Source organism: Protopterus annectens, chromosome 8.part0 (genome assembly GCF_019279795.1).
Source record: "Protopterus annectens isolate FY-2018-M chromosome 8.part0, PAN1.0, whole genome shotgun sequence".
Lineage (NCBI taxonomy): Eukaryota > Metazoa > Chordata > Ceratodontiformes > Protopteridae > Protopterus > Protopterus annectens.
In genome coordinates, this window is record NC_056741.1 from 733,217,258 (window position 1) to 733,231,369 (window position 14,112).

The window sequence follows — 14,112 nt, forward strand, 5'->3', positions numbered from 1 at the left end:
ACTAGACAGTGGTCAAATGTTAATGCAGTTGAGTTTGCCATTGCGTAAGCTTTAAGATGGAATCTTTTAAAACTTTGTACATAGTATGGTTTTGAAATTAATATCTGATGCCTAGAGGTGTCAGTAGGAGTTAACCGCAGATGCACCTGGAGGCACCTGGAGGGGTCACTTGGATGTAATGAGTTAATACAAATTTTCATAAAATTTCCAAAATATCTCTAATACATCTACAGGATCTTGGGTTATTTTTGTTGTTATAGGCTCAATACGTTTGACAACAACTCTTTCTACTTTCTGTAGCCTAAGCTGTTGTGCTAAAAGTTTTTATGTTTTGGAGTTATCTAAAAACAGTCACTTAACGGCAATCTTTCTGAACTCATGAATATTATCAAGATTCTCCCTTAGTTTCTCTTTAGCACTCTGTATTTGTGCCTCTTCTTGTTCTGTGATTTTCACCTTTTTCTGCAGTACTTTAACCTTTGTCAGGCCCTTTAATTAAGTTATATTAGTTATTAACCTTATCTATTTCTCCTTTATTTCTATTCTATTTTTAAACTTCGTATTCATTTTTTCCAATTCACTAGCTATTACTTCTGAAGATATTTCTATCTTTCGTAATGACTCAAATAATTTTCTGTACACATTTCTTAAATTCTTCTCTTTTTATCAGGTAAGTGGAAAAGTGTCAGTATCTCATTTATACTTAATTACCCTGCATTTTATCTTGATTTTATCTGTGCACGATCTAAATTAGTTATAGGATGGGTGTCAAAGGTTTCAGTCAAATACACATATTCCTGTGAAATATAATTTTTATCTAGTTTAGCCCAATTAATATACCTCAGGGAACAATACACAAATTCTGTTTGAGTTCTTACTACAGAATTCATACCTTTCATACCAAATACTTTCATAAAGTTCTTCAGAAATTTACCCTATGTTTTTATATTTCCCTTCTAGGTCTCTCTGACACCACTATAGCAGATCAAGTTATGGTCCATGCCTATAATTAATATTCTCTGCTGAAAGCTGATTATTTCTTCCAAAAATCTCTTAAGCTCCATAATAGTAGTTTTTGGTAGAATATAATTACATGCCAGTGCATCATCATCCCTTGCCAATAGCTCCTTACTACCACAGATCTGTCATTATTGTCTTTTTTCCCTCTTCTATCACTATTGGAGCTCCTCTACTACTGGAGCTTCTCTATCAGTTTATGCAATTACTCCTTTTTTTCCATTTGTTCCTGATATTCTGCTGAATATTTATCCTGAAATCCTTTCTTTGTCAAATTCAAATCCTCATATCTTTCTAAATATGTATCCTGCAGCACTGTTTGCAATCTGCATTTCTTAATATAATTCAATACTCTTTCCTTTTTGTCTATAGCTGTAAAGCCATTTACATTCAAAGATAATATGAATAGCATAGCCATTATGATAAAAAGCTGTTGTTCTCACCTTTTATACATGTCAGATTTTCTGAATGTGTTTTTCCAACTTTCGTGTTACACGCATACACTAATGTTTGGCCAGGCTGATTTTTATACAGTTGTTTCTTCTTATTTCCATTTGAAACTATGTCACATTTTTCAAGACTTTTTGTTTTAATGAAAACCCTCTAACAAACTAAAAAATAAATATATTTTCAAAACACTCTATCCTCTATTAACTTAGAACAAACACACAAAATGATGGGCATCTTAAAATGAATTGTAACCCTTCAGATAAGAACAATTGTCTAAATTGACAGCTGCACCCCCACACATTACCTAACCTAAAATTAAGGTTATCTATACTAAAGTGCATGCTGTCACCTGAGTTCCCCCTTACACTTATTGCCTTCTGTTCTTTTCTTATAACTATACCTTCCCAGATGTGAAAAACAGTTTGTATGCTTTCAGGAAACATTAACTTTTAACCCTAAGAAAAAGTGCACTGGTTATCTTTAAATAAAACTAAACTGTGTACACTGTTCTATTAAATGCATTAAAGTATTTTGTCTGCTATCTCTTATTCACTTCCTATAATTAAAAAAAACTTTGTCTTTCACTGAATTGCTTGTCATTGTAGCTTTAAATTTTGCATTTCCATCAGTAAAAATGCTCAGAACTCTCAAGAATAATTGCTTGCACCTGCAGACAGTTTGAGTCCATGTAAAAGTTGTTAGCAATTAATCTTTGTAAATTTCACTCAGAACAAAGTATACAGCTGCCTTAGCAGCAGACCCCTTAACTCCCACTGAACATTTGCTAATGGACAATATAAGCCAATATCTTTGCAGATATAAGAAGCTTGACATTTTTCACTTTTTTCATCATTTTGCCTTATTTTGCAAGCTTACTTGATTATAAAAGCACTTGTTTATAGCTTAATCCAAGTTAATTAATCTAGACATTCACTGTTGTAAAAATAAGATAAAGTCTCTTAATTTGACATATAATATAATCAGTGAATTTTACACCCACCCTCTCCCCACCCCAGCAGACCAAGATCACACATATTAACATTAAACTTGCTTTTGTCAAGCCTTTCTTCTTTTGTCATACAGTAAAGCCCATATTTCTTACAAGCAAAAAAGTACCTGTTTACTTTAATTTCTTTAACACATACAACAGTCACTGAATAGACCTCCCATCCCCCTTCACATTTAAAGTACCTTTGGCTACCCTCTACAAAATCTGCTTTACTATTTATAGCATGAAGTTTGTATCATGAAATATTTTATACAAATACTAATCAGAACAAAAATATTTTGCTTACAGTTACTTTTTTCCTTTTTAGTATCTTTCTAAACATTAATGACATAAGATGTGCTTATACTTTACAGTTCACCCACAAGTTTAACAAAGTCAACAAAAGTCTAATCTTTCTCAGCTACTTTTTCTTGCAAAGCCATATTTCACAAATATGATTGATGCTTTCTGTTCTCACATTTATTCAACAATTTCAGTGTTGCTGGTCTGCTTCCTGTTCATCTCCAAATCCTAGCAAAAAACTGGTTCAAGTCCAAGGTATTCCTGATTCTGCTAGTTAATACCTGTGCTTTTTTCTGTCCCTTGAGTATCCACTTTGGAACAATGGAAAGGGTTTCACTAACAAAGTCTCTGTATAAGGTTTATTAACAGAAGAGTGAGAATTGAGTCCTTTCTGTATGCTGGCTCACTTTTTGTTGGATATTTTTCTTTTGTTTCTTTCTTAGCCTGTTCAGCATCAAAAATGTCTTTGATCCACCAGGAAAAAATATTCTGAAGAGACCTGGATATAGCAGCTTGAATTTAACACCTTCTCAAAATTCCCCGATTGCTGGGAAAAATTAGCTACTCTTCTGCTTGGTGTACAGTCAATAATCATTTTCCATAAACACTTTGCTGTCTCCAGTTTTTAATATTTTTCCTTTCTGCCATAGTTTTTGACAGGGTCAATTCCTTCTGCTGGTATGATTGCATATTTAATAATATAAGTCTTAGCTGCTTTCTTATATCCAGGTTTAGAGCATACACTTACTGGGCCCTTTCAGTTAGCAACTCTTGCTGTGGATTACCAGTCCTGGTGCCTGTTTGTGCTTTTATAACATTAATGCAGTCTGTTACAGTTTCTCTGGTACAGCAGAAAAATCTAATTTTTCTCTGCATGCTCTGTCTTCTAACTCTACCATTTTTGAAACAATTCTTCTTGAGAAGTCTCATACTCAGTTAGCATTTTCTTCATTTCATCCTCTGATTTTTGCAGTTTTATCTGAATAGCTATTTAAAGCATCTTCTATTTTTCCCTCCTTTTGTTATTTGAGTTAATATACAATAATTAATTTATTATAATCTCCTCTGAGTATATTTGATTTATTTTTTCCTCTAAATTACTGGAAGACATCTTTTGTACCAAGCCTGAAGACTGATCTGCTTTTTGCTGAACAGCTGCAGGATTCTTCCCAGACAGTGTTTTGTCCTCACCTTTTCTGGTTGATTTTCTTTCAGGTTCACTAAATTTCTTCTTTGCTGACATCCAGGCAGTGAACTTACTAGCCATTAACTGAATTTTACTCTGATAATATCACTGGCTCTGATTTCTCAGCTTCTTTTTTGCACTGTGTGCGCAGCCATCTTGGAAGTCCTCCATTTAGTCATAATTCTTGGTCAATGAAGTTGAAAGGTATGCACTGAGCCTCTCGCTCATTTGCTGTGTCTCTCGCATTCACTTGCCGAATCTTTAATTTTCTCTCTCTCTCTCTCACACACACACACACACACACACACACACACACACACACACGTTACTTAAGTTACGTTTTTTTTTTTACTTTACATTTGCTAAACAACAAAGCCGCATTTAACAAATGAAAAAATGGCATCTGCTTGTCTTTTTTTATTTTGTCCTAGTTGCCTGGCAACTTAATATGCTGCTGTGAGGGGCAACTTGCTTTTTACTAGGTGATATCTATACATCAATAGCCAATCCAATATGATATTTATGTAGATTTTTGTACTATCTTAATTATTTTAATATCTTAGTATGTTTGAGCTTATTTTATCACAGGTATTGTAGCTGGTTGTGAGGATGTACAGTCTGAGAAGAGCAGAAAAATGTGAGTTTAATTTTTTACAGGTGTCCCCTCTTCCAGTGTTTGGGAAACTGCAGAAATATTATACATAAAGATTATGGATGCATGAAGGCATATCCCCCCCCCCCCACCGCATAAAGAATTATTGTAGTCTTGTGTATGCTTTTGTTTTGTGATTTTTAAGCAATTACGTAGTTCAGGTTATATATTTCATTTCTGATATTTTGTGTCTCAACTAAAGGAGATGGCAATGTTTGAATATAAATCTGTAATGAAATCATGAATATCTTGACATTTTATACATTTCTGTAATAACTTAACATGAGTTTTTATTAACTGAGCCTTTAAGGTTAATCTGAGTGCTTGGAGAAAAAAATATTTCTAGCAGACCCAGAATACTATAATTCAAAAAAAATTGACAGCTTTCATAAAGAGCAAACAAGGATCGTTAAAAAAGTGGTCACATCATCAATTTTTAGTTTAATCACCAAGTAACAGCTTAATATCCCTCTATAAACTTGTGCTATATCCCACTTGAATACATCAAAGAAAACAATTATTAGTCCATTTTTCTGCTTTCCAGCTCTATTAAAAGAAGCAATATTTCACTCACTCTGGGTTTATTACCCCAACTAGCCATATTCGCCTATTAAGTATCATGTGAGCAAATCATTTCAATATATATCTTTGTCAAATATATATAAAGACATTTTTCTGTTTAAGCTTGTAGTTCAGACCATTAAAAATAACTGTCATAATAATCATCACATTAATCATACATTCAGGTTAAGGGAAAGCAAGAAAAATGCTTATTTCCATCACAGCTCCATACATTAATAATCCCAGCACAATATATACCTTAATTGCATAATTTATTTAACTAAAAAATATACAAATAATAATAAAAAAGCAAATAAATAAATGATTCACCTAACCATCAATAAAGTCTTCAATTACAGAAATTCCAAAAGAGTAGTAATACTCCTTTGATATGCTTATTTCTGCTTCAGCCACTTCTGAATAATCAACAGCTGAGGAATATCATAATGAATAGGTTTAAATTTGCAGAGAAACAGAAACAGCCGCTTCTTCAACCACAGCTGCAGCATTTGGAATTCTGTTTTTTCATTAAAAAAAAAAAAAAAAAAAATACATTGGTCATGCTTAGACCTGGCATCCTGAGATCTGGTTTCTGATCATGAATAAACGGAATTTTTATGGTACGAATGAGTGTCATTGGGTTAGCAAGTTGAGTGTTGAAATGTTGTATTTGAGTGCCTGAAACTGCCTTAGATAATGAGGGAAGGTCCTCTGCTGATGGTATGGAGCTAGTGGTAAGTTGCAATAGTTGTGAGTCCTGAATATGTTATATCTAGCAAGTACATCAAAACATACATTTTTGGCCTGCTCTTGCTTAAGTGATGCTGCAGAGTGGAAAATCACCAAAAAATGAACTTTGGTGTACTTGGTGGGTAGAAAGGGACATTATCTTTTTATTAATTGAGTTAAGAATCAGAGTCTTGTATACAGCTCCAGTGGAGTAGAGGGATAAAGCCCTGACTGCAGCCAGGTCCACCCAGGTTCATTTAGTGGCTTAGATGACTGACAGAGCAGCAGATGAGGATGGGTGGCTATGTGGTATTCCCAACTTTGATCCTTGGCAGAGGCTAGGACTGTTGCATAAAGGGCCATAGCTCAGGAGGGGTGGGCTTGGGTGGTGGGCATGGCTGAGCTGTAGCAGAAGAGATGCGATATGCCGCCCCCCCTTGCATGCTTGCCCCTTGAGCATCACTACAGAACTGCAAGGTGAAGGGAGACGAGTAGTATAGCATTAATGAACCCCTCCCCCAATAGAATGTCGACAGCCAATACCCCCAGGATGGGATGCTCTTAGGTTCCACAGCTGACAGCAGCAGTAAGAAGAGTATGTCCAGGGGGTATGGAGTTGCTGGTAAGCAAGGTATGGATGTAGGCTGCTGGGTAGTAGAGCTGTGAGGATGATGTAGGGGACCAAAAAAATAAAAAAAAATATTTAGAAAGAAAAGAAAAAGAATCAGAGTCTTTTGGTAGAGAGGTCCTGTAACAATTTTTCCCTAAGGCATTATGTATTAGAGTAGCCAAACAAATTATTCAAATGTTGATCTTTTAAAGACTGTCCCAGTGAAGACGGTTTGAATGGAACTTGCTGATCAAATAGAAATGAATATTCATAAACTACATTAGGTCTGTGGGGCTTTGTCCCCACAGTCTCCATGTAGAGAAAGGCACCACGATCACCTTCCTTTACAACTAAATTGCACAATTGCCAAATCTCTGACTGTTATAAAATGCTGTTTAGGAAGTCTTTTTTTTTTCCAAACACCTTTATTGAATTATCACTATGTTTAGGAAAGTTTTGTCTGATAAGCCAATCACAATCTTTGATATATCTGTCATCAAAAAGGCAGCCACGTACCCTGAAGGATACTGTGGTCTTTCTTTCTTTTTCTGTTTTTATGCCTTGTTCACAGCTTACATCTCTGTCTGAGAATCTTAGCTATTTATTTCCTAGTTGATTCTAGCTTTTGGCTTCCCCTCTCTACTTCCTTCTTATTTGTTCCCCTTCCTTCATATTACTCCACCATATGCTTTTGTCTGGGTTTAATGGGATGGTGTGCTCTGCCACAGTTTATGTCATACCCTTTTCTTGTATTATATGTATGCTTTCATTCTGTTAACATATCATAGACTATTATTTTTTCTCTTTAAGATGCTTTGGTCCTCACTGTTTTACATCCCTTTTCTCCTGACATATCAAACCATCTTGACTTGGACATTTATAGCATTGTTTCCAGATAATATTATTTTATCACTATCAAAAAATGTATATTTAAAAGGAAGCAGTGTTTAATTCCTGTGTCTTACTTACTTAGTTCCTGCTGATGCCAGCTGTCCTCCTCAGTGCATACACAAGCTAACATATTCACACTGCTTTTGATCCGTGCACACTTCACTGAACTCCCATTCCTTTCCCAGCACCCCCTGGGTGATCCACTTTTATAAACGTTTTGCCTTCTCCTATATATATATATATATATATATACATTTAGTGGTCATTTCATCATTTTTCATATAATCCTGTACATTCACTTTCAGACATTTTCCTTACACAAAATTCATTAATTCAGTATGTGATTCATGTTTTCATGAGCTGTCTAACACCCATCTCCTCCTCTGTGTAATACATACCATCTTTCTCAGCTACCACACATTGCACATTTTACATTTAATAACCTTAATATAGTATTCTTACCCATTACGTCTTCTACGTTATTACAGGCTGTTCTGGGTTCATGTAGCCTGTATGTCCCATCCTTCCCTCACATTACATGGATGTCATCTTTATTAGATTTATACATCTCTTATCACAAACTTTATTGCATTCCCTCAGCCTGCCCCCTTTAGGTTACATGTATACTATCCTTAGTACATCTATACTCATTTCCTACTTGTACTTACTATTAACACTACTATGCAGTCACATGTCCATTTCCTACCTTTAATATCAACACCTTCTTCAATTAGTAACTTATGTTATTTTCTCTATTGCCAAACTCTCTACAGTACAATAATCTTTACCAATGATATTAAACATGCCAAACCCTGTCTTACACTTATTTTGCCTCTATATTCTTACTCCTTCCATCTTTCCCACAAACTATGTCTCTCACTTACAACCCCACTTTTTCATCAGATCATTTTATTTTTGCACAAACAATTGCAATGACATAAAACCCCTGTATGGTAGCATGCTCAACTACAACACATTCCTTATTTAAATAAACCTATTTGAATTTCCTGCAGTTCCTTCATCTAGTGTAGCTACTTCCCTTTTATTAACTTTTGAGGTCACTATCCTAGCTACCATTCTTCTAATCCTACTTACCAGTGTCACTGTAGGCCTATCTAATAATCCTAATCCTGGTCTGTTACTCCCCCATCCTTACTCCACCTGCCTTGTAAAAAACGTAGCCTTGCACACATGAACATAGCTAGAATCACTAGCAAAGTATCAAACTTAGATATCTGCCTAAAAAAATACCATCATAAAATCCTTATTATTACTCTATTCTGGTTTAAAGACACTTCCTGGATATCCCCATCTGCCTCTGTTTTCTACCATATCTTTACCAAAAATAGACACAACAAATGTAGAGGGCATAGAGTCCTATTAGTAGTACATACATTCTCAAAAACCTCTCATGCTTAACTTTCCAAAAGTAAATCCAGTAATGATAAAGGCCCAAACTCAACTCTTTCTGAACTTACATTAGTGGTTAGCCAAAACTACTTCATACCACTTTCCACATACCTCCCCATCTAATTTTTCTGCTGCATCAAATCTTTAATAAAGCTTGACATCATAAACTAATCATTACTGGCAAAAATAAGTCCACTCTTAATCAGATCCTCTGTCTTCACAACCGCACTGAAATGGTTTCCAGTGGCACAAGATATTTATTTTATTTTATTTTATTTTACATTTGTTTAACAGTGAGGTCCAACTGGATAGAGCTGTCCATTTTCAATGGAGGCCCGGGGAGAAAAGCTACAGAACAATTGCTAACATACTATACATAATATATTTACATGAGCATTGTGGTTTAGACATACAGTTATAAAATATACAGTAGCAGATAATAACTTATGATTGCATAAGATATTTACATAAGCATAGTGGTTTAGACATACATTTAAAAGTATAGCAGTTAGTAACATAGGATTGTTGTTCATACAGTATGTTAAGTAGAGATAATCTTGAAGATGTAGTGAAGAAAAGAGAAGAAAGGAAAAACTAAAAATACTAGCCAGTTTGTCAAAGGAGGAGAATCGTAGATAAGTTCATATGAGGTTCATTGACATTTTAAGGGAAAGTTTTTCAGCTTAGTCTAGGGGAGAGTTAGTGGGTATAGATGGGACAGTGGGGAGTAGGCAGCGGTGAGTTGGTAAGTAATGTGTGATAAGATATAGTACATCAGTGGGAGTTTTAAAGAGGTTCGATAGTGGGTAGGGAAAAGGTGTTAGAATATGGCAGCCAGGTGAAAGGAAGTTGCATATCTAGGAGTTGTTTAGGTGGAAAATCAGCTGTTTGTTTGAAGATGGTCTTGTTAGGTTGTATCATGATTTTCTAGTGGTAGGGAGTTTCAAGTCTTGGCAATGTTGCTAGAATACAGGGAGTCACCAGAGCTGTAATGGCTTTTGGAGATTGCTATTAGTGCTTTGTTAGTGGATCTAAGTTCTTGGTTATTGGAGTAGAGGGTGATCAGGTCTTGTAAGGGAGGTGTTTTGTCAGGTTGGTACAGTATTTGGTGAGCTAGAAGAAGTTGGTTTAGAGCTAAGGTGTTGGGAGTTCCAGTCAGGACTCCCATATCATCAGTTATTGACTTCTTTGTTACGAATATTCCTAAGAAACTATATAGCCTAACCATCCTTCCCACCGCACGAAGTGACCATTCCCCATTTACTTTCTACTGAATATTCAAAGCACCAAATTTTACCCCAACACAATTCATTCAGGAACTGCAATCCATTGATTGATTCCTTTTCTATGAGTGTACCAGTCCTGATGTATAATTTTTGGCTTGACCATGGAACAGACTATTGGTCCCAAGACTGGTCCTTTTTCCAGTCACATAAAGAAAAGATTAAGCAAAGAGACTTTGCTACCATAACAGACTAGCAATTTACCTCAGCTGCAGATGGGGTACTTTGCTGTGGCCATTTGTTGTTCCTCAGACCACTCATCTTTTACCCTGAATCCCTCTGGTGTAGCACCTACAGCCACTGTGGACTGGGAGTTAGCCATGTCCTCTGCAGCTGCTGGGGTCCCCTCAACTGGCAAGGTTGAGACATTCTTGTTGGTCTTGGGAGAGGGAACAGGGAAGGTTTCTCCTGCTGAGTCAGAATATTGCACCCATTCCTGGGGAAGCTGCTGCTTCATTAGAAACACAGTTGACCTTCTCCGCGTCCACATCAGGCTTTGCTAGGACGATTCTCCCTGGTCTCTTGGACTCTTCTCCTTCCAACTCCCAAAACCCATATAGTCAAAGCTATTGAAGTAGTGATCAATATAATGAACATAGTACAGTTGTGTTAGTAAATGTACTGTAACATTTAATGCTCGAGTGAACACTGCTGCAGTAGCCACTCCTTCCCTCCACCCCCCCCCCCGTTTTAAGCTGTGCTTTTTGTGTTAAGAATGTGGAGATTAGTTTTTGTTGTTTCTATCTTTGTCCTTTCAGGGCTCAGCCTCCCTCTCTCTACTGAAAGGAGATCTCTGAAGGGCTTTACACCCAAACTTGTCTTTTAGTTTGTTCAGCTTAAGCTGCCTAACAGTTTGGGTGCATGGAAGGTGCCGTGAAACTCTGGAAGCTGTCTGGTTGTTATATCTTTGGCAGGTTATAACCCATTTAGCTAAGACTACTGCAGCAGCGATCAGTGGAACATCTATTGTTATGGTGAGTTTACTCAGAGAGCTGTGCTTTCCCCCTTTCTACTTCCTTCAACTCTTTTATAATGCTCCCACCATTATCTCAAACATTCCTGTCCACAATCTCATTGGAAAACTCCCACTTTACTTCAAGTCCTTCTCTTCAAAAACAGTGAAAAACGTAACATAGGTTACTCTTATAAACCATATTTCAACATTATTTGTGATTATGGCCTTCCTTCATCATTATTGGTAATACAAGAGCTGCTGTTTTATTGTTCTGATCTTTTCTGCTATAATTATTATATTCAACCTATCTCTTACTACTAATAGACTACATTGCAGCCTTAAACACTGCCTTATAATCCATTAAATGAAAAGCATAATCTCAAACATGAAACAGGGTGTACTCATGACAGCAATCTTTGTGGAGATAACAAAAGCACTTGATAACATCAGCCAAAAGTCCACAGCTTAATCAAGATTCTGTGGAATTGGCTGTATTTCAACAACCAATCTATCAGATCTCAAAAAAACAATGTAATGTTGCTTAGTACTGAAAAGAAAATCTCCAGTGTCCCACCACTTACAGTAAAATATCCCAGTGCATCCAATTTTCCTCCTGCAAATGTACAAACATACCTTGATGTTATCTTTTATAAAACAATATCCTTCCATTCTCATTCAGCAAATCAACCTGAAAAGGTCTGAAATGCACTCTAGACTATTTAGAAAAGGTCCATTCCTCTATCTCCTGAAACAAGAAAAACAGTAGCCCTTAATGTGTCCTTTACTGAGCTAGAAAATGCCTTACAAGTAGTCAACAACTCTATCCAAAACATTTATACTCTTTAGAAAACTGAAAATAAAATACTAAGGTTCATTCATTTAGCCCAGAATCATGAACATCATTGTACCTCAATTTATAAATCTGTCTGCCCATTACTGAAAGTTCATCTTTCTTTATCTGTTATTTTTCCTTCAAGATAGTGTGCAATTCTTACTGTCTTATTTAGGTCTTCTCTCTCAATTCATTTCTCAGGTTAGTTACTCAGAAGTTACCTTATCTGATTAACATCTTAGGCGAAGCCCAATCCTTTGCTTACAGGGAGGCCAGGGGCATTAGAAGTTTTGTTGAATTTAAACCTAGACTATATGAGAGAAACACTAAAAGATGTGAAGTTAATTGTACATTGTGTGTGTGTGTGTGTGTGTGTGTGTGTGTGTGTGTGTGTGTGTGTGTGTGTGTGTGTGTGTATATATATATATATATATATATATATTTATGGGTCCTCTACACATCACTGAATCACCACTTACCCGAAACCCACATGAGTGAGCTGAGAACACCGACAGCAACAAAACACCAACTGCTTGGAACACAGACTTGGAACTAACAGTAAGTAACTGCTCAGCCAGCATATTGACCTTTGCCCCTTACCTCCACTGCAGTGCGATCTGGGAATCTGAATAATTAGTTAGGGGGTGGGGGGCTCAGCCCCCCCACATGGGGGGGGGTGGCAAAGAGCCCCATGTGGGTGTGTTGTCTTTTGTTCCAGTTTACTGTTCTTCCTGGTTGGCCAACGGATTATTTACCATTAGTTTTGAGTCGGTATTCCAAGTGGTCGGTGTTCATAGGTTCATAGGTTCATAGGTTCATACTAGGCTATCTGCCCTAGGGCATTTATAAGCCTAGCCAGAGTGTGTTTGGCTTTCGCCACCCATTTTAAATTAATTTTGCTATGCCCTTTTTTGAGGTTAGTATACTGTGCCTCTGTCTAACAGGACACAGAAGTGATACCCGGGGTAAACCTACGATCCCCTATCCACTCATCAAGATTCCTCTTGAAGAGAGTCAATGAGGGACTCTGCCTAACCTGGACTGGGATTTTATTCCAGATTGAAGGGAGCATCTGGGTTATGAATCTGTCCCTACAGCATGTCCTATTTATTTCAGTGCTGAGGTTCAAGTCTCTCGAGCGCGTAGCTCGATGGGATTTGGATTTTCTGAGGTGGAAGCATGTCCATTAATTCCGGGTTGGACATGGCTTTATACGTCAGGCACAGATCGCCTCTGAGCAGGCGGTATGCCACTGAGTGGAGCTGGAGTTTCTTTATGGCATCTGTTTGAGCCCTTTGATCCTCTTGGTGAGGTACTTTTGGGGTCTTTCCAGTTGCTGCAGGTGTCTGGTAAGGTACATCCCGAAAGGGGCATTGTACTCAATTATGGGCCTGATGAGGGATGAGTAAAGAGGCATGATGACCTCCCCTGATCTAGATGTGAATCCCTTCATGATTAGGTGGGATATATAAAATGTTTTTCTAACCACTTTGGCCACGTGGTTGTCAAATGAGAGATTGCTATCAACTTGGATCCCCAGGTCCCTAATTACATCTTCTGTACTTAATGGATTACCAGCTATGTGGTAATTTGTGGGCACTTTGTCTTTGCCAAAGGGGATGACTATACACTTTTTGGCATTTAGCTTGAGGCCATGGCTCTGGCACCAGTTGTCTGTTTCTATGAGGGCCTTTTGGAGGATGCTTGTGTCGGCTGGAGAGTCGATTATAGCACCCAGTTTGCAGTCATCTGCGAACTTGGTCAGCCACAGTCCTTCCGTGTTGGCCTGTACCTCCGAGAAATATATACTGAACAGGAGAGGTCCCAGGACTGAGCCTTGTGGGATGCCACTTGTAACTGGTTTGGAGTCTGACATGGCTCCAGCAATTCTAACCATGTGGGTTCTGTCCTTGAGCCAGTTTGCAACCCATCTAATGACATAGGGGTTTATATTTAAGCTGGTGAGCTTATCTATAATGCCCGAGTGGGGTATTGTATTAAAGGCTTTTGCGAGGTCCAGGTAGGTTGTGTGGACCACCTTCTCATCGTCAATGGCCTTGGTGACTGTTTCAAACAAATCGACCAGGTTTAAGAGGCAGGATCTGCTCTTAACAAAGCCGAACTGGGTAGGATCCAGTGTCTGTAGGTCCCCAATATCTTTTTTTATGAGGTCTATGATGATCCTTTCCATAGCTTTGCAGACCAAGCTAGTCAGGCTTATGGGGCGATAGTTTCCAAGATCCGT